This window comes from Typopeltis vanoorti, chromosome 1 (genome assembly GCF_054136105.1).
Source record: "Typopeltis vanoorti isolate ZY-2024b chromosome 1, IOZ_Tvanoo_1.0, whole genome shotgun sequence".
NCBI lineage: Eukaryota > Metazoa > Arthropoda > Arachnida > Uropygi > Thelyphonidae > Typopeltis > Typopeltis vanoorti.
In genome coordinates, this window is record NC_143549.1 from 114,227,920 (window position 1) to 114,253,978 (window position 26,059).

Sequence of the window (26,059 nt, forward strand, 5' to 3'; positions counted from 1 at the left end):
GCCGGGTCTTGGGCTTGGACTGCAGGGTTTTTCTCCCCAGTTTATCTTGGGTTTTTCCTCCCACAAGCAGGCAAACCGGCCTTAGGATACACTGGGAGGCATAGGGCCAACCACCTTATCCTTGTATAACGATTGCAGTTGTAAGGAATAGAAACCCTTGAGACCATAAAGGTAAAAGAGGGAAAGATTAAGAAAGAAAGAATTATTATTACCCTAAGACCTCATGGAGTCAAAAACTCATCTTCTACCATGCTGTATTTTAAATTCATATCCTTTAAGATATAGTGCATTATTAGATGCTGCAGCGTCTCTGTTTATTACATCTTTATATAATGATTTTCAGTATCTCTGTATCTTTCACTCAAGATCCTCAACAGCATTTCAGTGAAGTCACTTCATCATATCAAAATATGATGTACTCCCAAGAAATATATGAGATATTATATAAGATAGTTTAACACAATATTCAATGATGAGTTCCAGTCAACAACTTTTTTCCAAATTGGTCTAATATTTTAGGTCTCTGATTTGAACTTCACCTGATTATATTGAACTGTTATCACATATTTATGTAATTTATGTGGCATTGTCTTTGGCTCACATCCAAAAGTCTACATAATTATTATTCTTGACAACTTTCTTCATCTTTACATAATCTAAATAACTAAATAGTATTCACCAGTCCAGATGAATAAGTGTTAGTCCAAGACTATAGCATTTCTAAAACAGTATGCACTATATTAAAATTAAATATGGAAGAGTTAAGTCCAGGAAAAGTCAGGCTGTACTACAGAGCTCAGTACTTGGTTCTTTATTGTTTAATTTGTACATCAGTGATATTGGAAACAATTTGATGGGAGGTGTAAAATTGTTTGCTGATGATGCAAAACTTGGAAGAGTGATAGTAAATAAAGGTAATGTGGAGATTCTGCACAATGACTTAAATAGACTAGCAGTAAGGACAAAGGTAAATGATGCTAGTTTAATGTGGCCAAGTGTAAGGTAATGTAAGGCCAAGTGTAAAATGCACTTTGGGAAGAATAGATAACAAGCTATATACTCTATTGATGGAATGAACTGCAGGAAAAAATTGATGAGGCTACAGACTCATGGATGGTTGTGGACAGGAAGTTTAAGTTTAGAGAGTATATTGCAAAAGTAACCAAAACGATTGCATAGTTGTTGAAGAACACAAGCAGGGATAGAGAACTTATTGTTTTCCTTTATAAGGCTGCATCTGGACTCCTGCTTGCAGATCTGATCACCTGGATTCTGTGAGAATGAAGTGGTAGTGGAGTGGATCCAAATGCTAGTGATAAAGATTGTGGGAGAGCTATGGAATGCTCCCTATGAGAATATATTGTAGGTTTGTTGGCTTCAAAAATTAGCTGATAGGCAAAAAAGAGGAGACACGATTGATGCATATAAGTTATTAAATGGGTTGATAGGCTTGATACTGAAGACTTTTTTTCAGTACATGGCAGAAAATGAGAGAACGAAAAAGTCATCCATGGAAATTGTGTAAGAATGGTTAGAGGGTTGTGAATGGTGGAATGGGTCATCAGTGAATGAGTTTAAGGATGGGTATGATAGGTATTGCATGAATAATGGATTTCCTGTGATGAGTCTCTTAGCTCCATTGATTACTGTATAATAATAATAATAATATCTTAATACAGTTAGTCACTCCACATCACTGGTATCAGTGAGACATTATGGGAGAATTTTGTACTCAGAGGATTAAAATATGATAGTTATAGTATTTTTTGGAAAGACAGAAAAAGATAAAAGAGGAGTGGGTATTACTGATTCAGAAGAGCTGGATCCTTCTATTTGCAACTCAAAGAAAGCGATACTGATAATGTTTTTGAGGCCATTTGGTGAGGTTAAGCATGAATTTTAGATATTTAGTATAGTGTTGCTGCAGATGAGGAAATGTAAGGGGAGTTGATTCTGAAATTGTAGACAGATCAGAGACTAATGAGTGACTTTAATTATGGAAGTATTAATTGGAAGTAGAAAAACAGTGTGAGTAAGGAGATTGAATACTTTGAACTACTTAGAGACATCTACCTTATGCAGAATGTAGTGTTGAAGCAACACACGGGGAAAAAGTGTTGGATTCAAAAAATAATCTTATACAGTGATAACAGAAGATGTTATCATGATGCTGCCAATTGGAGAGAGAGAGAGAAAGAGAGTGTGATCATGTGGGTGTAATGTGCAGAGTGGCTAGGAAGGCACAAGTTCCACAGATCAAAAGAGATGTGTGGAATTTCAGAGGGACAATAAGGGAGAATCCAATTCATTAGTCTCATATAGGCCAGTGTGTATATCAGGTGTAATAGTGAAGGGGTTAGAGACAGAATACAAACTTCTGTTGATTAGAATGAAAATCCTTCAAGAGAGCATCATGGGTTTATTACTGGAAGGTCTTGCTTTAGTGACTTAGTGATATTTTAGAATAGTGTGACTGGTATATTGGATATGTTATTATCGTTATTACGAGCTACTCTAAAGAATCCTTAGATTCATTGTGGGAGGCCCTAAACATCATATAGGAGATGTTTATACTGTGATTTATCTGGACTTTGTTGAAGCATTTGATAGAGGAATATCACTTGATAAACTACTTTTGAAATTGAACAGAATGGGGATGGATGGTCAGTTGGTACCTTGGTTACAGGGATGGTTGGCTGTTAGCTGGCGAATTGTGTATGGGAGTACAGTTTCCTGAAAAAGGAAGATGACAGGTGGGGTACCACAGGGCTCGGTTCCGTGACTGCTGTTATATAATTTGTATATCAGTGATATAATTCAGGGTGTAAGAGGAGATATCGAGTTGTTTGCTGATGGTGTTAAATTGGAAGATCAATGTCAGGAAGTTCCAATATGATATTGTTGCATGAAAATTTGAATAGGTTGTTACTTTTGGACAAAGAATGGGGATGTCACTTCAGTGCATCAACAAATGAGAAGAATCTTGAAGAATAGATCTTTTGTAATAAATTACCAAAGTGTATATAGAATGAGTACCAAACTATTATTATTATTTGACACCTCCAGGGAGTCCAAAGACTCATCGAGGGAGAGTGTGCCAAAATCATCGAATGATTGGTCCCCTTCCAACTACTAATCGTGCTCTATGACATTATTCTTATGAATTGACATTAATGCAAAAGTTGGCCTGAAAGAAATAATGAACATAAGAGAGAACAGTAGGTAATGAAACATGTGGTCAAAGAAATCAGAATAATGCCTGTTTGCATTTTGTGAAATGAATAATCTTTTATTATTATTATTATTATTAATATTTGACCTCTATGGAGTCGGAGACTCATCGTGGGAAGTACATATTATTGCACACAATTCTCATCCAACCATGCCTTAAACTGATTCAATGTGTCTACACCCACAACACATCAGGCAATGTATTCTACTCACCAACCACTCTCCATACAAAGAACCTATTCCTCTGGTCACACCTTCCTTATACAGTTTCCACCAATGGCCTCTTGTTCTACTCCCCTCTCCCATTCTATGAAAAATCTCTTCCATGTTGACCCGATAACAACTCCTGACTAGCTTATATGTCTCAGTCATATCCTCTTCCCCCTCCTCTGATTCATGAGGCTCCGCAACTTACATTCTCTCAATCTGTCCTCGTACTCCACATTCCGAAGACCACTGACTACCTTTGTGATTTTTCTCTGGACCCTTTCCAACATATTCTCATCACCATGAAAACCCGGCAACCAAATCTGTGCACAGTAATCCATATGAGGCCTGATCAAGGCCTTATACAGTGGAATCATAACCTCTCTATTTCTGCATGTCAGAGTCCTCTGCATCATTATCATCACTACAGTGTGATGTCTTCACAACTTGTGCAATGTGGCTCCTGAATTTCAGGTCCTTATACCATCACTCCTAGATCTCTCTCTCACATCTCTTCTACTTCTGTTCAATTTTCCCCACCAAGTGTATACTTTGCATCTCATTGTTGCTTACCAAATATCAAAACCTTACACTTTGCAACATTGAACTGACAGTTCCATTTATCTGCCCATTCAATCAATCTATTCAAGTCCTCCTGAAAGGCCGTAACATCCACTTGACTCTGCATTGCTCTCTCCCCAGTTTTGCATCATCTGCAAACAGCTGCATATCACTAGTAAAACCCAACCTAATATCATTAACACACAAATTGAACAATAATGGCCTCAAAACTGACACCCGGCACACTGCTAGTGACCTTTCTCATTTGGGATACTGCACCCCCATAAAAAAACTTTCTGATACCTATCTGACAGCCAGTCACTGTTCCAGCTCAGAAGTATGTTTTTCAATCCCATCTGTTTCACTTTATTTAACAGCTTGTCGTGTGGCAGTCTATCAAAAGCCTTTGCAAAATCTAAGTACACCACTGTATATGCATTTCCCCTGTCCAAGTTATTTGTCACCTTGTTATAGTACATAAGTTAGTGACATGTGATCTCCCCTTAACAAACCCATGCTGATAACCACAGAGAATACTGCTGTTATCTATCCATTTCTGTATCCTACTTCTCACCAATCTCTCCAGGACCTTCACCACAACTCCAGATATATAGACCGGCCTATAATTTGAAGCCACAGTGTTATCACCATCTTTATGCAGTGGAACAATTTTACCCTCCTTCCACCCCTTTGGAACCTGTGCTGTTGTAAGACTTATTAAACAGGCATGCCAATGCTACTGCCAATTCCCTGGAACATTCCCTTAAGATGCATGGTGATATGTCATCAAATCCTATTGCCTTCATCAAGGTTATTTATTTCCTCAAATACCTCCTGCTCGCTCACCATTAAGTCATCCCCTTCCTATGTCCTCTACACTTAATTTCCTCATGATTCCACCCTGATCAAGATGAAACACCCTTATAAATTGATCACTGAATACCTCAACAATATCTTCTGCAGCAGTTACCATTCTACCACTTTCATCCATTAACTTCATCTTACCACCATCATTTCTTCCTTCTACTTGTCACATATCTAAAAAACTCTAGGATTTTTCTTTGTCTGATTTGCCAATTTCTGCTCACATTCTACTTTTGTAGACTATCCAACTCTACTATCTTTTGAGAGGAGGAAGGTTATTTAACTCTGCTGAGGTCACGGTTGAAAAAATTGCAGCGTAGGTCGCGTGTATCTGAGAAATACATTCACTACTAGTATGTGCTAAAATGCGATCAAATTTAAAAAAAAAAACACTGCAAATATAATATATGATGGTTTATTTATTTTCAGTTACAATCTAAAAATTATTGAGCAAAGAAAAAACAACAACTACACCTACTATAAAAACAACTACTATACTGACATCAGAGTTCACAGTATCTCACAGATTCAATTTACTATCAAATATCACTTTCACATTCAACTATCATTCTCATCATTGGACTCGAGTAACAAAATCGCTGAATCTCTTCAACATCTGATGGATTATCCAGTCGATATATTTTTCCAGCCATTTTCAATGGGAAATAATAATAATAATAAAAAAAAAACAATACTATACTGATATCCGAGGCTGCGATATCTCTCAGATACAATTTACTATGAAATATCACACGCCTTTAGATAACACTTGTTAAACCAAAACTGATCGTATAAACAGTGTGGAATATCACTCGTAATATATGTATGCGCTGCTACTCATGACCTCCAAGCTATACACTGGATATGTGTAAGAATATTTATATTAAACTATTTGTATCTGTCAGATCAGCCACGACCTCCGCAGAGTTAAACATGAAGATGTGCATAAAATGACCTAGATATTATGAAATGGCAAAACCAAAACCCAAATTGATCATATTACTGGTTCAAAATGAACGATACTAAATGCAGCAGCAAATGAAAGCTTAGGAAAGACCAAAAAATTCAATAAAAGAAAAAAACTGAAGATCTGGGATGATACAATCAAAGAAATAATCAAAAAGAAAAAAGAAGCCTATCACAAATGGTTAAGCAGTAAAAGATTAGAAGATGAAATAGAATATAAAAGAATAAGAGCCATAGCTAAAAGAAGTCAGAAAAAGACATAGAGGATCATGGAATAAATTTGTTTCTAATTTAGAACATGATTTATATAAAATAAGACCCAATGTATATAAGATTTTGAAACACCTAAATGCAGATACCAAAGAAAACATAATATTAAACACTGAATTGAAATTAGAAGAATTTCTAAATTACTACACAGAACTGTGGACATACAAATATTTTAAAAAAGACAACTGGCAAACAATTAACGAAAACGAAAAGGAAATAACTGAAGAAGAATTAGAAATCAGCCTGAAAGAAACAAGAAACGGAAAATCACCTGGAGAAGATAAGCTAGGTTCAGAACTATATAAATATGCAGGAACAAGATTCAAAGAAAGACTTATTATTTTTAAATAAAATTTACTCACCTGGTATCCCCCCAAAAGAATGGAAAAAAGCAATTGTGATTCCTATCTTAAAGTAAGGTAATAGAGATGACGCTAAAAACTATAGAGGGATCAGTATACTAAATTCCTGTTACAAAATATATAGCAGAATCTTAAATAACAAACTAATGAAATATTCCGAAAATTTTATTCTAGAGGTACAGAATGGATTTAGAAAAGGACAATCATGTAATGACCTGGCCTTTTGCCTAAAATTAATAATAGAGAAAAGAAGAGAATATAATTTAGAAACACATATTGCATTTATTGACTTTGAAAAAGCATTTGACAAAGTTAAAAGAAACATATTATTTAACATATTAAAAGAAAGACAAATACCAAATAATATCCTAAAAGCTATCACAAGTATATGAAAATAATCAAATACAAATAAGATTAAATCATGAGCTATCATATACAAGAGAGATAAACCAATTGGTCCTACAGGGATGTCCCCTCTCAGCAACTCTTTTTAATATCTACTTAAATGAAATAATAATAAAATGGAGTAAAAATTTACATCAAGGAATTAAACTTTCACCTACAGTTAACTTAAACACTCTCCTCTTTGCAGACGACCAAATAATAATTACAAATTCTGAAGATAACTTACAGAAAGCTATTTTAAATCTAAATGAGATATCCAAAGATTATGGTATGATAATATCAACAGAAAAATCAAAAACTATGGCCTTTAAAGATCCAGCAAGAACTAAAATAGTAATAGATAACAAGATCATAGAACAGGTGAATTCATTTAACTACCTAGGATGTATGATCACTTATGAAAATGAAAAAGATATAAACCAAAAAATTGCAAAATATTTAAAAATAACTGGTGTAATTAACTCTATATTTAAACCAAACCTAGTTCAAAAACATACCAGGCTAAAAGTATACAATACATTAGCCTTACCAGTCTTAATGCATGGAAGCAAAATCTGGACAATAAAACAAAAAGACAAAGATTAACAACAGCAGAAATGAAGTTTATGAGAAAAACTGCAAAGTATACCCTATTTGATCACAAAAGAAACGAAGATATTATGAAAGAATTAAACCAAAAACCAGTAATAAAAAAAATTAAAAAATATAAACATAAATGGATGGAACACGTTCAAAGAATGAAAACAGAAAGATTACCAAAACAAGCCTTAAAGTACAAGCCATTAGGATGATACGTATGATGATGATGATGATTGGTTCAAAATATTAGAATATTATTATTATTCCTGATACCTCCAAGGAGTCCGAAGACTCATCGCGGGAGGACACCAACAACTGTCTCTACACCTAACCTCTACTACGAATCATCTCCATCAACGCCATCTACCGCCCACCTCCAACACCACCACAACTAGTAATTTTTGTCTGTATGATTCAAAAACATACCAGGCTAAAAGTATACAATACATTAGCCTTACCAGACTTAATGCATGGAAGCGAAATCTGGACAATAAAACAAAAAGACAAAGATTAACAACAGCAGAAATGAAGTTTATGAGAAAAACTGCAAAGTATACCCTATTTGATCACAAAAGAAACGAAGATATTATGAAAGAATTAAACCAAAAACCAGTAATAAAAAAAATTAAAAAATATAAACATAAATGGATGGAACACGTTCAAAGAATGAAAACAGAAAGATTACCAAAACAAGTCTTAAAGTACAAGCCATTAGGATGATACGTATGATGATGATGATGATTGGTTCAAAATATTAGAATATTATTATTATTCCTGATACCTCCAAGGAGTCCGAAGACTCATCGCGGGAGGACACCAACAACTGTCTCTACACCTAACCTCTGCTACGAATCAACGCCATCTACCGCCCACCTCCAACACCACCACAACTAGTAATTTTTGTCTGTAAATTGCGTGTGTTCTGAAGGGCCGATTTGTATGTATGCGAGATGAAAAACCCGAGTTTCCGGGAGAAAAAACCCTGCTACCTCCGTATGAAATCGGCTAACTCACCTCCGATTGAAATCGACCAGATAAAGATTCCTCCTGTCGCGACGAGAATCGAACTTAGGCCTATTCCAATCGAAGGGCGCAATGTACCGTCGTTCTTCCAATTGCGCTACAGAGGCGCTTAAGATAAACTGGAGAAGATAAGCTAGGTTCAGAACTATATAAATATGCAGGAACAAGATTCAAAGAAAGACAGTAATCACTAGTTCATATCCTGAGCAGAAATCCTGCAGGTACTTCCCATTATATTATGCTTTACTCTTTTCTCCAAAGTTTTCCAAAATGTTCCTATATGCCTGGTGGGATTCATTTCCTCCTCTGCTGTTTAGATCTCCAACAAGGTCCAAGGATCATTTTCGTTATGTCAGCTGTGACTAAAAATGACTGAAATTTTGTGATTGGTTTTGAGGAGAGCATAGAAATAGCATATATTTTAGTAGCTGTGGCACTGACTCGTGTGAGGAATCGTTTGCATGTGGATTTCAGTTAATCCACACGCAAAACATGGGTCGAACAAGTGACATATTGGAAGCCAAGAAGTTTTGTATGGTATCTTTATACAAAGAATGTCAAACTCAACAGTGTATAGCTAAGGAATTGAAATGTTCTCAAGCAAGCATGAGTAGAGAATTGAGACAGTATTCTAATAACTGGAGTTTTCAAAATAATCGCTGCAGTAGTTGAAAGATAATAACTACATCAAGAAATGAGAGGAGATTGAAGAATATCATATAAAAAACTGCTTCTGAAGAGTAAGGTATTTTCACAGGAGATGGAAAGAACTAGGTGTGGATGTGTCTAAATCTACGATGTTGAAATGATTTCACAAATTGGATCTTAAATCACGTGTTCCTAAGATGAAGCCACTTATGACTTCCAAGCAAAAGGCAGCTATAGTGCAATGGTGTATGCAAAGATTGTTGAGTCAAGAGGAGTGGAAAAGGTACTTTTTAGTGATGAAAGCATGTTTTGCGTGTTCTGTGGTCATCAAGGGATACATGTTTGGCATCTTAAACAAGAAGCATTTGATAAAGAATGCATGAAGCATTCAGTGAAATTTGCAACCTCCTTCGTATACAATACAGCCTACTTGGACCGCAGAGGGTCCAAGTAGGCTGTATTGTGTACGAAAGAGTGAATTCCAAAATGTGCCAAGAAATTCTTGAGCGCTTTGTTACTGGCATTGGAAGAGTTATGTGATTTCCTTTTTCAGCAAGATTCATCTTCTTGTCACACTTCTAAGACCACTGTTATATGGCACAGAAAGGCAAATCAGTATAATTCCTTGGCCAGCAAAGTCACCAGATTTAAACCCCATTGAGAATTTTTGGAGAATTGTTGAAGAAACATCTTCAAAAAGTTGTCCCAAGAGACAAAAATGAACTTGTTTCTAGTCTGCAGACCATATGGGCATGTTTTGATAAAAAAAAGACTGTGAACTGCTAGTAAATAATATGCCCAACTGTTTACAAATGGTCATAAAAGCGAAGATGCAAAAAAGTACTAATTATCATGTTGTTTCCCTTTGACTGTAATTTTTGTGCATTTATTTTTGCATTATTCTAATATTTTGAACCACATTAACAAGTATTCTAATTTTGCGAATGTTTTCAAATAATATCAGTTTTCTTATAATTTTTATTACATTTTTATGTGTTTACATGGTTATATAATCTATAAAGTATGTAGATTTAGATGATGCCAATTCATATTTAGTAGTAATTATTTTTTATGGAATAAATTAGAATTGCAAATCATTCAACACATTTTCTTTGATTATTCTAATTTTTTGATTCAGAGGTGTAGAATCATGTCATTACTTGGTGACAATCAAATTAAATAAAAACTGCATAGGAGTAAAAAATGGAAGGATAAGATATGATATGTTTAAATTAAAAACAAATTAAATGAAGGAAATTTTTCTGCTTTGATACAAAATCAATTTCAAATTTTGGAGAATGAAAGAAGAACAAAGATTGGTTATCAAACAGCACCTGAAACTCATAGATGAAAGACAAAATTACAATGCTGTTTGAAAATGCTAAGTTTCAGAGAATTTAAAAAATCCCTTTCAGCAATTATAAAGAGAAAAACAAATTAATTATAATATTCACAAAATAAAATAAAAGGAATTATATGGATAGCATGGCTAAAGCACAAATAGCTGCAGTATTTAGAAAATTGCATGAGGGAAAATATACCCTGAAGAAAGGATGCAAGAAAATGCTTTAAGGGATGTACATGGTGTGCTACTAACTGAAGAAGATAAGATTGTTAAAAGATGGAGAGAGCACTTTAATAACATTTTATATATAGAAAGCAATGTAACCGATAAGATAATTATTATTAGTAGTAGAACTCCATGGGGTCCATGCCTCATCATGGGAGATCCATTACTCACACGCAGGTATGCGTGCGCACGCACATACACACACAGAGAGAGAGAAAGAGCTTTTCATTCCATGACTTCAGGGCATTCACTGTCTCCACACTCACAACACTTGCAAGGCTACCACTTCCAGGCAGTAAATTCTGCCCACCCGCAACTCTCCACACAACAAACTTATTCCTCACTCTCCTTATATTGCTTCCGAGGATGGCATCTTGTTCTCCCCCCACCCCCTGTTTCCACCCATTCTATGCAAAACCTGCTCCAAATTAATCCAGTAATAACCCCTTACCAATTTATATGTCTCGATCATGTTCTCCCCTCCTTGTCCTTTTATTCACTAGACTCTGCAATTTCCATTCCCTCAATCTGCCTTCATATTCTACACTCCAGAGACCAGAAACCATATTAGTCAATCATCTCTGAACCTGTTCCAACATCCCTTCATCTTTTTGAAAGCGTGGTGAGCAACTGTGCACACAATAATCCATATGTGGTCTGATCAAAGCCTTATACAGAGGAATCATAACATCTTTATTCCTACATCTCGGTGTTCTCTGCATCATTCCCATAATGCACTGTGAGTCCTCACAATTTTATTAAAATGTTCTGAAATTTCATTTCAGATCCTTATCCACCAACAACCCCACATCAATCATCTCCTCCACCTTCTCTAAGATATGCTCACCATTCTTATACTCTACATCTCATCTGTGCTTCCCAGACTTTAAAACCTTACACTTCGGTATGTTGAACTGGTTGCCCTATTCATGTGCCCATTCAGAAAGTCTATTTGAGTTTGCAAGGCTACCACATCCATTGTAACTCCTCAAAGTTCTTCCCAACTTTGCATCATCTGCAAACTGTATATCACCATTCAAGCCCATGCCAATATCATTTACATATAAATTAAACAGCATTGGACCCAGAACAGACTTCCTTCCTTCCTCTGGGATATCTCTCCCTCATACACAAATTGCTGATACCTACCAGACAGCCAGTCTCCACCCCAGTGCAATCTTATACTTATTTCAATCAACCCAATCTCTTACCAGCTTGTCATGAGGCAATCTGTCAATGGCTTTAGAAAAATCTAAATATACCGCCATGTATGCTTCCCCTTCATCCAATGCACCCATCACCTGTTATAGTAAGTAGATTGCTAAATCGTGACCTTCCTTTAGCAAAACCATGCTGTCCATCAAAGAGAATGTTGTCATCAACCCAATTCTGAATCCTGGTTCTCACTAGCCTCTGTAGCATCTTTACCACAACTCCAGACAAGCAGATTGGCCTGTAATTTGAAGCTTTAGTCTAATCACCCCCCTTTATGAAGTAGAACGATTATGCCCACTTCTTAGGAACTTGGGCAAATCTAAGACTCAAGTTAAAGAGGTAAGTTAAAGCTGTTGTTAACTTCCTGGAACATTCCCTCAAGACATCTAGTGATATACCATCAAGTCCTATGGCTTATTGACATCAAGTTATCTCAATTCCTCATATACCTCCTGCTCACTCACCATCAGCACCTTCTCCTCCCTTTCCACTGCTCTCAAGTTCTGTATAGTATTACTTTCACAAGGATGAAATATCTTGATGAAATTTTCATTTAGCATCTCTACTATATCTTCCTCAGAGTTTTTGTTATTCTATCATTCTCTCCAACCAGTATTATCCTTCCATAACCATTCTTTGTTCTAACCACATATATAAAAAAAAAAACCTCCTAGAATTCCTTTATGCCACATTAGCTGACTACTGCTCATACTGCACTTTTGCTTGCTACCCTTACCTGCAAGTTACCTCTCTTGCTCTTTGTACTCCTTGTGCAACTAACTATTACTGCCACTCATCTTATGCTGCCTCTATAATGTCTTATTCTTTCAAATTCACCTTGTCATTCATCAATTTCACACCCACCTTATTCAGCATCTTGGCCTTTGAAATACATTCAGACATTGCCTCTGCCAAACATTTCTTGAGCAATTCCGAAGCAACGTTGATCGCATTTCCTTTCGATTCTTCATTTCATGACATAGCTGCAAGCTTTCTCCTGAGCTTGTGATAATCACCATCCTTATAGTTCCACATATATCTCTTTCCTCACAGAAGTCTTCATATGACTGGCCACTACCCAAGTAATCATCTTTGGTCATTCTCACCAGCTGGATGGAGATTCAGTACCTCATTTATAATAACATCTTCCGATAAGGTAATCAAATCCTTGACCCTTGCTTGGTGTGTATCCTGTGTTATGTACTACCTAAGATTGTTGTCCCTCAGAAACTCAAATTCATTATATTTGCTCCCAATGCTGTCTCTTCATTCCTGTCTATATTACCATAATTAAAATCATCCATAATGATCACCCTTTTCTTAGTAGCCAGACCAATTTGGTTAAACATTTCCTTCTCACTGCCTTCCACATTCCCCTTTAGAAGTTTAGTAAGAAGTTCAGTTATGGAAGAAACTCCAATATTATTATATTATAATTATTATAAAGAAAGAAAAGGTGCAGTATGAGAGGAGATTGGCTGGTCAGGCCAAGGTTAACTCAAGGGAATTTTTCTGCTACATGGCAAGCAAAGAAAGAATAATTATAACAGATTAACACTGGTTGATAGTCATGGCAGGAGACTAACAGCTGCAAAGGATATAGTGGAATTATTGAATGAGCACTTTATCAGTGTATATCATACTGGTGTAAATGATGTGGTGGAATATATAGAAGAGAGGCAAGTATTAGGAGAATTGGAAGTGAAAGAAATAGAGGTGTATCAGATGTTGATTGGGTTAGATGTGAATAAGGCTGTGGGAATGGATGGCATATCACCATGTGTTCTTAAGGAATGTGCACCACAGTTGGCTGTGCCCCTGACCTGGTTATTTAATGAAAGTCTTGCAGTGGGTAGGGTTCTTAAGGAGTGGAAAGAAGGCAAAATAGTACCACTCCACAAGCATGGTTCTAAGACAGAATAAACTATAGACCAGTCTGTATAACTGCAGTTGTGGTCAAGGTGTTGGAGAGATTGGTAAGGAATAGAATACAGGACTGGGTTGATGGACATAGCATTCTTTATAATGGTCAGCATGGATTTGTAAAAGGTAGGTGCTGTTTTAGTAATTTACTTGCATTTTATGATAAGGTGACAAGTGTGTTAGATAATGGGAGAATCATATACAGTGATATTCTTAGACTTTGCAAAAGTGTTTGATAGATTACCACATGATAAGTTGGTGTACAAGCTGCAGAGGATGGGAATAGATAGTATATTCCCATACCAGGCCAGGTTAGATGGATCAGAGATTGTCTCTCTGAACGATACCAGCAAGTTGTGTATGACAGTGCCTCAAAAAAGGAGGTTAACCAGTGGCATGCCCCCAGGGTTCTGTTCTTGGGTCCTTACTGTTTAACTTGTTTGCAAATGATATATCATGTGGACTGACTGGGGATCTTCAGTTATTTGCTGATGATGCAAAGTTAGGAAGAATTATAAGTAGCACTGCTGATGTTAATTCCCTTCAGAAATATTTGAATAGATGTTTTACTTGGACAAAGAAGTAGGGTTGTGGTTTTAATATGTGCAAGGTGTTTGTTATTACATCAGAATGGTTTGAGATAAGGACTGGTATGAGACCATTGCGTAATGTTTGGATTACTGTTTACCATAATTATTGATTGGATCATGAGAAAAGTTAGAGGTTGAAGAAGAATTAAATGCATCCTATATTACAGCTGGAAGAAAATATTTTTGATATAATCAAAATACGATAATATATAAGAAAAACTGGAAGAATTGTATGAAGTAGCTGGAAAAAAAAAATTGTCTTAAAATAAATGAATAAAACAAACATTCTTAAATTGAAAAGCAGATGCCAGAAAGAAATTAAAATAAGTCAACATGCAGTAGAAGAAATTAAGAATTTTTCCATGGCTGGGAGCTAATGTTGATACTAAAGGTGGAACTGACAGGATATAACGTAAAGATTGTCGAAACAAATACTGCTTTCAGAAATTGAATAATATATGGAAATCATCCAACTATTATCATGAAGCTAAAATAAAAATCTTCAATAGCAATGTTAAGGCTGTGTCTAATTTTATTGATCAATGACACAGGAAACTAAATTAAATACTTTTCAAAAGTGTTTCTGTAAAATATTAAAAAAAATTTGGCCCCAATGTATAACAAATGAATTATATAAATCAACTGAGCAAAAAAGTATCGGCATTTAAATTAAAAGATGCATTGGATATGTACTGAGAATGGACAGTTGATAGATTCCAAGAGTAGTTTGACATGCATTCCTGGGAATAAGAAGCAACATGGAAAGGCTTAAACTAACTTAGCAGAGAATGACATAAGGAAAGAAAAATGGTTGCTTGAGAGTGCTGAAGAATAGCAGAATTAGTGGCGCAAGACAGAGGTAATTGGAGGAAATGGATTTCGGCCTTATGTGCCATGGGACATAAAGAAGATAAGTAATGTCAGGAAATTCTGATGCGATGTTGTTGAAAGAGAATTTGAATGGGTTGGTGCTTTGGGCTGAAGAATGGGACTTCAGTTTTGAGAAGCAGTTTGATCAGAGATGGAATGAGATTTATCATATTGGTGGAATTTGGTTTCAGGAGGTGGAAGAAGCAAGGGATCTTGGTGGATAGGGTACTGAAGTTTAGGGAATATATTGTGAATGTTGTAAGGATTACCCATAAAATTTCTATCATAATGCAAAGAATCCTCACAAGTACAGATAAGGAAGTGATAATTCCACTGTATAAATCACCAGTCAGGCCACATTTGAATTTCTGGTCACGCTATATCAGTGGTAAGAAAACATTGGAGAGCATTCAGAGGTCAATAGCTAAGACTGAATTCAATTAATCTGTCCTTTTGAGCATGAGGTAGATTAAATGAATTCAGTTTGCAGAGCTTGGAAGATACGAGACAAGATAGTGATATGATTGAGGCATATAAGTTGGTGAGAGAAGCCTGCCAGATAGATTCTCATTTAATAATGAGTTAACACTGCCTTATGAACATCTATATTATTATTATTACATGTCACCTACAAGGAGTCAAAAGACTCATCGCAGGAGGACACTCGACTCGACTCTACTCCACTATACATCTTACCATCTTCCTTACTTCTCAGTTCTCCAACTACATAACGACACTAATACTATCTACTACCCACCATAACAACAGTACATTTTTGTCTGTTAATTGCTTATGTTCTCATGGTCGATTTATCTGTAAGTGGGATGAAAAATCCAACTTTCTGGGGGAAAAACCCTGCTACGACTTTATGAGATCGACCTAACTTACCTTCAGTTGAAAAAATCCCATATAAAGATTCCTCGCCTCACAACTTAAGATTTCAAATAATTCCAGCCAGTTCTTCAAAATTTTCAAATGAGTAATGTGTATATAAATTATGTAGTAACAGTATTAGTGAAAAAAATGTATTACGAGACTCGATACTGGGACTGTTATTACTGTCCCAGTACCTTTTTACCTTTTAACCTTTATGTCAGTGGATGTCACTGAACTGCAAAGTGATATTCAATTATATGTATAGATAGGCTTATTTGTTGTTGGTGGTTATTATCATCATCATCAGACCTCAATGAAGTCAATAGACTAATTATGGGAGGTACCACTCATATATACATACATACACAGCTCATCATACTGACTTAAATGCAACCACTGTCTCCACACTCACCACACTTTCAGGCAATACATTCTAGTTACCCACATCCTTCCACTCAAAAAACCTACTCCTCAACCCCTTGCCCTCCTTATACTCTTATACTGCTTCCATGGATGGTGTCTTGTTTTTTCCATTGTCTCCAGCCATTCTATGAAAGATCTCATTCACATTAATCTGGTCATTAGCCCTTGCTAACTTATATGTCTCATCACGACCAAACCACCTCCTCCTTCTGTCCACTAGGCTCTGCAGATTGCATTCTCTCAGTCTGTCCTCATGCTCAACATTCCAGAGACCCAAAACCAACTTAGTCATCTCTGAACCCTCTCCAACAACTTATTATCCTTTTGAAAACCAGGCGATCAAATCTCTAAAGTAATCCATACATGGTCTGATCAAGGCCTTGTACAGTGGAATCATAACATCCTTACTTCTACACGTCAGTGTTCTCCCATCATTGTCATCATCCACTATGCTGGTCTTACAATTTTAGCAAAATGTCTCTGAAATTTCAGGTCCCTATCCACTATTATCCTCAGATCTTTCATCTCCTTAACCTCCTCTAAGATCTCCCATCAGTCTTCTCTGCATATCATCTTTGCTACTAAAATTTTATAACCTTACAATTTTTAAAATGTTAAAACCTTATGCTGCAAGTTTTTTTTTTAATTTTATTTTATTCATATAGGCTCCTTCCCCCCTGTTCCTCCACTATCCCTTAGGACTGGTAGAACATAATCACTTGTAGCTATGCATCATATAGCATTACCGGAAAGCCGAGTGAAGTGATCTACGCAACCACTACACTATATTTTATGACTGAAGATCCATGTGTGTGTGTTTATGGGCTGGTTTGCCTGTTCTGAGAGACAAAAAACCTGAGTTTCTGGGTGAAAAAACCCTCTGCCTCTGTATAAGACTGGCTAACTCATCTTTAGTCAAAGGAAACCAGATAAAGGTTCCTCACATCATGGACTGGAATCGAACCCAGGTCTTTCCAACCAAAGGGCTTCATTTATACCAACTGAGCTATGGAGGCTCTATGCTGCAAGTTATATATCAGAATTGCATGCAATATCCTGTCAAAAGAGGCTGCAAAGTCTGTGAGTATCACCATCTAGCCATTAGCTTTATCCAACTCATCTGTCACTTTATTATAAAAAAAAGTTACTGAGGCATGACTTATCCTTCACAAAACCATGGTCCCCCCCCCACCCACCCCATTAAGGTATATCATTTCTGTCTACCCTTGGATTTTTCCCTTAACCAACTTTTCCACTATCTTGATCACCACTTATGAGATTCTGATTGCTTGTTAATTTTCCACTCCAACTTGGAGCTTTCTTTATTCAGTGTAACTGTTTTCCTTCTCTTTTCATCCCCTTGAAACCAATCCAGAGCTGAGACCTAAATTAAAACAATGTGGTCAAAGGCACTGCAAGTTCTCTAGCTTCTTAATACTCTGATATACCATCTAATCCCATAGCTGTATTCACATCATGCTTCTGTAATATCCTACGCACCTCCTGTTCATCTATCTCTGTTTCCACGTCAGCTCTTCCCTCTCTTGTTATTGCAACACCTCCACCTAGACGATATACTGTTATAAAGTGATTAGCTAGTAATTTAGCTGTTTTGTCAGTTCAGTTACCTCTCTACCATCAGTATTCATTAGAATTATTTACTGTAATCCTTCTTCCTCTTACTTGCCATGTATTAATGAACTCCTTGAGAACATCTTTGGCTTATACAGCTAATTTCCTCTTGTATTCATGCAATTTTCCCCTTAAGAACTGTATTGGTTTTCCCTTACAATTTGCATGGACACAGTACTCTTGTTAAATTAAGGGAATAAAAATCCCTTATTATTTTACAGCCAGTATGCGAAACTCTGAGATCGAAAGCTACGATCTAAGAGTTTCATGCTGAAGAACTATCGGCAAATTCAAGCGTAAGTGAACACCTGGTAGTACAACACCAAGGCAATTTGAAGCAAAGGTGGAGCAAGATCCCTCACTATCGTTGATATTTTCTCATAATGTAAAACACAGCTCCTAGGAGATGTAATACTGCCTTACATTATGAGGAGAGGTCACCACCCAGACTGGTTTCAACCTTTTTTGAGATCTCATCAGTGAGTAGGTAGACCTGGATGATATCAAAGTTTAAGTGAAAAGAACTTGCATACCTTCACTATACGAATGCCAGAAAGGTGTGACCATATATTATAACTAAGATAAAAAAGCCGAACGGCTATTTTTTCTGGCGAAGTTAATTAAATTTAGGGGATAAAAATCCCTTATTATTTTTCAGCCAGTATGCGAAACTCTGAGATCGAAAACTACGATCTAAGAGTTTCATGCCGAAGAACTATCAGAGAATCCAAGCGTAAGTGAACACCCGGTAGTTATCCCCTTAATTTAATTAACTTTGCCAGAAAAAATAGCTGTTTGGCTTTTTTATTTTACAGTACTCTTGTATTATAGGTTTTGTGATCTCTATGTGGTTGATATACAGGGTGTCTGACAATTATCTTTACAGCTTTTATCCAATATAAAAAATCAACCAGGAGGTGTAGAAATACTGGGGTTATCCTATTTTACAGGGAAACTCATTAAGATTTTCTGATAAAAGTTTTGACAAGTTTTTTTTCACATCTTTATTTCTTCCCTTAATCATAATGAATTTTCAAGAGAAAGCACAGTGTGATGAGTGGTTTATTCAAATAAAGTCTGATATACATATCCAATGAATGCAAGAGATACAACCTATATGGATGCAACTGACATGAACTGCATCACGTGAGCTACAACTGTCCCATTTAACAGCCTGCGTGGACTTGGAACAATGGCCTCTTGAATACACTTGATGTTTCTTTACACATTTGTGGAGCACAAGAAAGGAACCCTGCTCCTTTCTTGTGCTCCACACTTTCATTTCCATAAACTTTTTATTCTAAGCCCGTATGGTTGGTCTTGATGGGATGATATGTTATAATGAATTCTGAACTTTCATTGGACCTGTTGTGTTATATTTTGTTTGCAATTACACGTCTGCCAGAATACCAGATAACCCTAACCACTCTCCAAATGCCTTTGACCTCTTCCTCACTAGTGACCCATTCAAGTACACTGTGAATGTAGTCTGTCCTCTAGGTAGTTCCAAGTCACATTGTCATGCTGATCTCTTCTCCCATGAAACAACATGAACATAATCACTTGTACCCATGCATCATGTGGCATTACCAGAAAGCCAAGTGGAATGATCTGTGCAAATACTACACCATATTTCTCTGGATGGATTATTGCTTCCACACATCTGGCCCAAATCTGTGTTTTGAATGTATCACTGAAATAATTCTTATCAGCATGAAAATATTTATTTCCTGTTCCAACCTAAGTTCCCATCCCCTATCTAAGCCTTGGTTCTCCCACAGGTGTGCCACAAGAGAAGAATCAAGGATACCATAATAAGCTTGCATCCAAAACTCCATCCACCTATACTGCTTATAATACAAAAGCCCTGAATAGTTGCAAGAAAACTATCAGCCCAACAAAAAGAACTAAAAGTAGGAAACTTGCATTCTGGTCTCTAGCCAAACCCATTAATCACAACTTCTGCCTTATGGCACTCCCACCAGTGTTGCATCCTGATGGGTTGTGTTACATCATCACCACATCATCACATAAAAAAACCCAATTTCCTGGCTTCCTACTTCTCCTCCAATTCTTCTACTGTTGATTTTGGTAAATGGCTGTAACCATCCCACACACTCTACATCCAATGCCCAGTGCCCTTTTGCCAAAAAGAGATAAGGAAAATTTAGCTGAAATTGGATACCAAAAAAAGTCTTCTGGCCCTGATGGATTGTCCTGTAGGTCTGTGCTCCAAAGTTGGCTTCTATTCTATGTCATCTTTTATACTTCTTATTCTTATTTACCTTGCAGGCTGGAGAAATTAGCCCATACCCAACCTATTCCTTAAAAGGCCAACAAATTTATATCCTCAAACTATCATTCAATTTCTCTTACTCCAGTTATTTCCAAAGTAATGGAAAGAGAGCTATCGACACTAAACTGCTATGACTAATAAAGACTGCTAGTATGGTTTCCATCACTGTTGGTCGACAGGTGATCTACTCAGTTATGTCACCCATATCTGGATAAATGCAATGGAAAAGTTTGGTGAGTCCCAAGTGAATCATATCTCCAAAGCTTTTGAGATTATGAACTGGGTTTGGCACAAAGGCCTTTTAACATTGCATAACAGCACATTGCATTCCTTCCTTTCATATGACAAACTCAGCAATGTACAAATAACCACAATCTCCAGAACCTTAATCACTAACAACTTAAATACAGATCTCCAGAACATTCATCAGTGGGGGTTGGATAATCTTGTCACTTTCACTATTAGCAAAACACAACTGTCTTATTTCCCACAAAAAAAGGAACTTCTCTAGCCTCACTTTTGACAGTGAGGCCAGAGAATTCTTGGAACAAGAATTCTCTTGTCTGGAACATATTATAAATATTGCCTCCTGTGCCTCCAAAAGATTAGGTTTTCTCTTTCACTTGAGTTGTTACTTTCAATCCAAATAGTTCTAACTTTATACAAGTCACAAATCTGTCCAAACCACTGAATATTATTGAATAATTGACTGTACAAAAAAGTGCAAAAGCACAGTCAGACTGATTAATGACCTCTCACTGACTAACATAGTGGCCTAGTTGGCCGAGTAGTTAGTGTACCTGCCCTTCAGCTAAAAGGCTATGGTTTTGAATCCTGCCGTGAGCATGGATGCTTGTGAAAATACTAGTGGTATGGTGTTGGTGGTGGGGGCAGTAGATGGCATTGGTGTAGATGTTGATAGTTGTGGTTTGTTGTAGTTAGTGGATTGAGTGGTGGAGACAGTTGGGAAGTAGGTGCCCTTCCTTGATGAGTCTTTTGACTCCCTGGAAGTGTCACATAATACTACTACTAATAATAATAGTGCTTCACTTACTTTCACACACGCACTCAGTTTCCACTGCTTGCATTTTCTACGAATACTTATGTGGCCACTGTTCTTCAGAATTAGCATCAGTAATATCCACACTCTCTCTCTCTCTCTGAAATCAGATCAGACGTCCTACAACTAATCAACACTTCCACACAGTTCATCTTCAAATTCACAGAACAAATTTCTCCTCTTTGTTCATCCCTTCCATTGCTGTCCTCTGGAACAGTGCCATCTTAATCTTATGTGTTTCCTGAGGAATACAATCCACAACTTTGCATCATCTGAAATAACTGAATATTCCAATTCAAACCTTCCCTAATATTGTTAACATAGAAGCTAAATATCAATGGCTTTAGACACACCATCAGTGGCTTCCAGAATATTGTTTCCCCACATACAACTTGCTGATACCTATCAGGTAGAAAATATCCAATCCAGTGCACTGATCTATTGTCTAAACACATCCATTCTAGTGACTATCAACTTATCATTCAAAATCTAACATATCTAACACATCCATCTCTTTTGTCCAGTGCACCTATCACCTTGTAATAAGTGAGCAGAATGCTAAAACCATAAAAATGAATGCCACTGCTATCAACCCAGTTCTTTATCTTGTTCTCAGTAATCTCTCCAACACCTTAACCACAGCACCTGATACACAGACTGGGCTATAATTTGAAGCTTAAGTTCTGTCACCTCCCTTATGAAGTAGTGCAATTTTGCCTTCTTTCCAATCCTTTGGAATTTGACCCAGTGTAAGATTCATATTAAACAAGTATGCCAAACATATGTCAACTGGTGGTTTTACTCAAAACACATGGTGATATATCATCAAGTACTACAGACTTATTAAGATCAAGTTTACTCAGTTCCCTGTATACCTCTTGTTCACTCACAGTCAACCTCTCTACCTCCTTCCCTTCCACTGCTCTCCAACTCTGCATGCTGTCACATTCACAAGGATGAAGCACCTTTATGATCTGATCATTTAATACCTCAACTATATCCTCAGCAGCAGTTATCCTTTTACCATTTTCTCCAGTCAGTGTTGTCCTTCCATAATCATTCTTTCTTTCTTCTTCTGGCTGCATATCAAAAGAACTCTAGTTTTTTTTTTTGCTTTGTTAGTTAACTGTTGTTTATAACCCGTGCGGTTAGCCTAGTGGCTTTGCGCTTCGCAACCATATGCCTGGGGAAGGAGTGTCCCAGGTTCGATTCCTGTTGTAGATGTGAGGAATTTGAGGATCTTCCTCAGGCATAGCCAAGTTAGCTGGTCTTGGGCGCGGTTAGTAGGGTTTTTTCCGCCAGTTTATCTGGCGTTTTTCATCCCGCAAACAGGCAAACCGGCCCCATGAACATATGCCTCTACAGTCAAAAATATATCCCCCCCCCAGCGGCAGACCAGGCGACGGGTTGGTTGGGAGTAGTACTAACAAGAAGTCGCATCTAAAGTAACACGCGGACCCTGCATGGGAAGCGGGAATAACGCGTAGTAGAAGAAGTTAACCGTTGTTTATGCTGCACTTTTGTTATCTTTACCAACCCATTCATCCTCTTTGGTTGTTCTCTGTTCTCCTCACCAGTCTACTTAAACAATGCCTTCTTCCTCTGTACTGCATTCTTAATTTCCTCATTCATCCATTTTCACATTTTCCTTATTTAACCTTCTGACTCTTGGAATACATTTTGACATTGCTACTGCTAGATAGTTCTTAAATACCACTCAAGCAGCATTGGTCTCTTTTTGACTCACTTCATTATTCCACACTCCAACTGCAAGCTATTTCATGAATTTTTCATAATCACCAGCCGTATTAGTTATACATATATCCTTTTCTTACAGAAGTCATTATAGCTGACATGCAGTCAGGTAATCACTTCATTGTCACTCACACCAAATAGAGGGATATTTAACACCTCGTTTATAATGACATCCTCTGATGAGATGGTCAAATCCAAGACCCTCAATCTTCTCATACCCTCTGTTATATATTGATTGAGGTAATTGTTCCTTAAAAAGGCAAGAAATTAATTTTCTTTACTTCCAGATGATATCACATCACCTCAGTTTGTATTACCATAATTAAAATCACATAATGGTCATCCTTTTCCTATTTGCTTGGCTAATGTGCTTATGCATCTCATGGTCACTACTTTCCATATTACCTGGTCTGTAGCAACATCTAACAAGTATTTCATTCTGTTCACCTCTATCTCATACAGTATTGGCACTCTCCCCCCCCCCCCATTGCATGAACATAATCCCTTTTTCTATCATCAACAGCACTCCACCTCCCTTTTACCTTTTATATCTTCATGTTGGAGGCTTAATGGATATTTTACAACACTCAAAAAGAATTAAAATAGAATTTAATACTTCTTATATTTCGTCCTAGTCACTAGGACATCTACAGGGATTACAAAAACAATTAATGTAACATGCACACACAAATCTTACAAACCACGTGGGCGACACTAAAGTCCTATCTAGGTAGAGCGCCCTGTAAGAGCGGTAGTAGGTGGCCTGGAATGTAGGGCGCGACCTCTGGTGATGAGTGTTTCCCAAATCGTCGGAAGCTTAATACAACTATTTATTAAGGTTTGGTTGGTTTCTGAGAGCTGCTGCTGCTGCTTCTAAGAAAAGTCTCTCTTTCTTGAATTTGCTGTGGTGGAGCATGGTAGTTTTTTTCCATGATACTCTGTGGGTGGTGTCCAAAACATGGTCAGCCAAGCCTGAATGGCCATAGTTATGTTTGCATATGTAAGACTTGTGTCCATCCAGGTGGATGGATGCTGATCTGTCTGTCTGTCCAAAGTATGCCAGCTTACAGGAACAGGGTACTTTGTAAACTCCAGGCAGCGAGAGAGGAGGGAGTTGATCTTTCGTAGAACGGATAAGGGTATCAAGTTTGCGGTAGGGCTTATATGCTGCGTGTAGGTTGTACTTTTTTTAGTATCTTGGCTATTTTATCAGATGTGCCACTGATGTAGGGTATGGCGATGGCATTTTTAAAATCTTGTTGATGAGAAGGATGGGGAATGGGAGAGGAACTGATTATTTTTTTGATACTGTGTTCATTGTAGCCATTGGAGAGGAAAGTGTTGTGTATGTGGTTAAGCTCAGTAGTAAGAGTGGTTCCACCGGAACAAAGATTGTGGGCTCTCTTAGTAAGAGTTTTGATGATGCCATATTGTTGTGAGGGGTGGTGGTGGGAGAGTTTGTGAATATATCTGCCTGTGTGTGTGGGTTTTCTGTATACAGTGAAAGCAAGTGTATCATTAGGCAGGCGTGTGACTAAAGTGTCTAGGAAGGGTAAACAGTTGTTCTTTTCTTTTTCCATAGTAAACTGGATTCTTGGATGTAGGCTATTAAGATGACTGAGGAAGGAGTCTAACGTGTCTGGGCCATGAGGCCAAATAGAGAACACATCATCTACATATCTTAGCCAGATAGGAGGTTTGAGTGGGGCTGAGCGCATGGCTCGTTTTTCAAAATCTTCCATATAGAAATTGGCAAGGGGGGGGGTGAGAGGGGGAACCCATGGCGGTTCCCTCTATCTGCTTGTAAATTTTTTTGTTCCAAGAGAAATACCCAGAGTTAATGGCAAAGGAAAAGAGATCTAAGATGTCAGAGGGAAAAACGTTTTCTAAGAGAGAGATATGGTGTCAGTTAAGGGAATATTGGTAAACAAAGAGGAGATATCAAAGCTTACCAATATGTCTGTATTATTCAAGGTTAAATTTTCTGTGAGGACTTTAAAGTGGGTCGAGTTTTTTATATAGGAAGTGGACCTTCCGGTTGGGGGGGTCAGTGAGCTGGCCAGCAGTTTAGACAGTTTGTAGCAAGGTGCATTGGTGGCATCTTAGATCTCTTTTCCTTTGCCATTAACTCTGGGTATGTCCTAGTGACTAGGATGAAATATAGGAAGTATTAAATTCCATTTTAATTCTCCAACATGATGTACTCACAGCACTTAAGCCTCTACACATGAACTTTTATATCTTCGTGAAAAGCATACCCTTTGGTTGCTATTCTTTCAGATTCTGGCATCTTCATACAGTCACGTCTTATATATTCCAACAATTTTTGGGAGAATGAATTCATTCAGTTCAATGATTTGATTTCTCTTATTAATATTTTTAGCATTCATGTGTAAACAACATGTAATTTCTGGATCTATAACAAGTTTCACTGATACCACTTAATAGATGTGGCTTCTCCATGTCTTCCCCAAGCCATTCCTCTCTCTCTCTCTCTCTCTCTCTCTCATTATCCATTCCAGAATCCTTTCCAAATCCCACTGCTCTCCCTTTCTACATCCCAGGCCATTCCATTCCTTTCTTGTCTACTCATACATTCACTTCTTTGAGCATCGACCTTTCTCAGGCTACATCCCCTGTTCATCCCAACTTATTCCATTTTTCTGTCTGTCCTGTACATCTGTTATCTCATTTTCTCCACACCTACTTCTCCACTCATAAGCACTCCTTCAA

General features: G+C 37.2%; 1 protein-coding gene across 1 annotated transcript in view; it reads left to right on the forward strand.

The window, feature by feature from the left end:
- Positions 1-26,059, forward strand: part of LOC150110328 (TOG array regulator of axonemal microtubules protein 1-like) — a 323,432-nt gene that overhangs the window by 2,532 nt on the left and 294,841 nt on the right. The gene's annotated exons all lie outside the window — the stretch shown is intronic.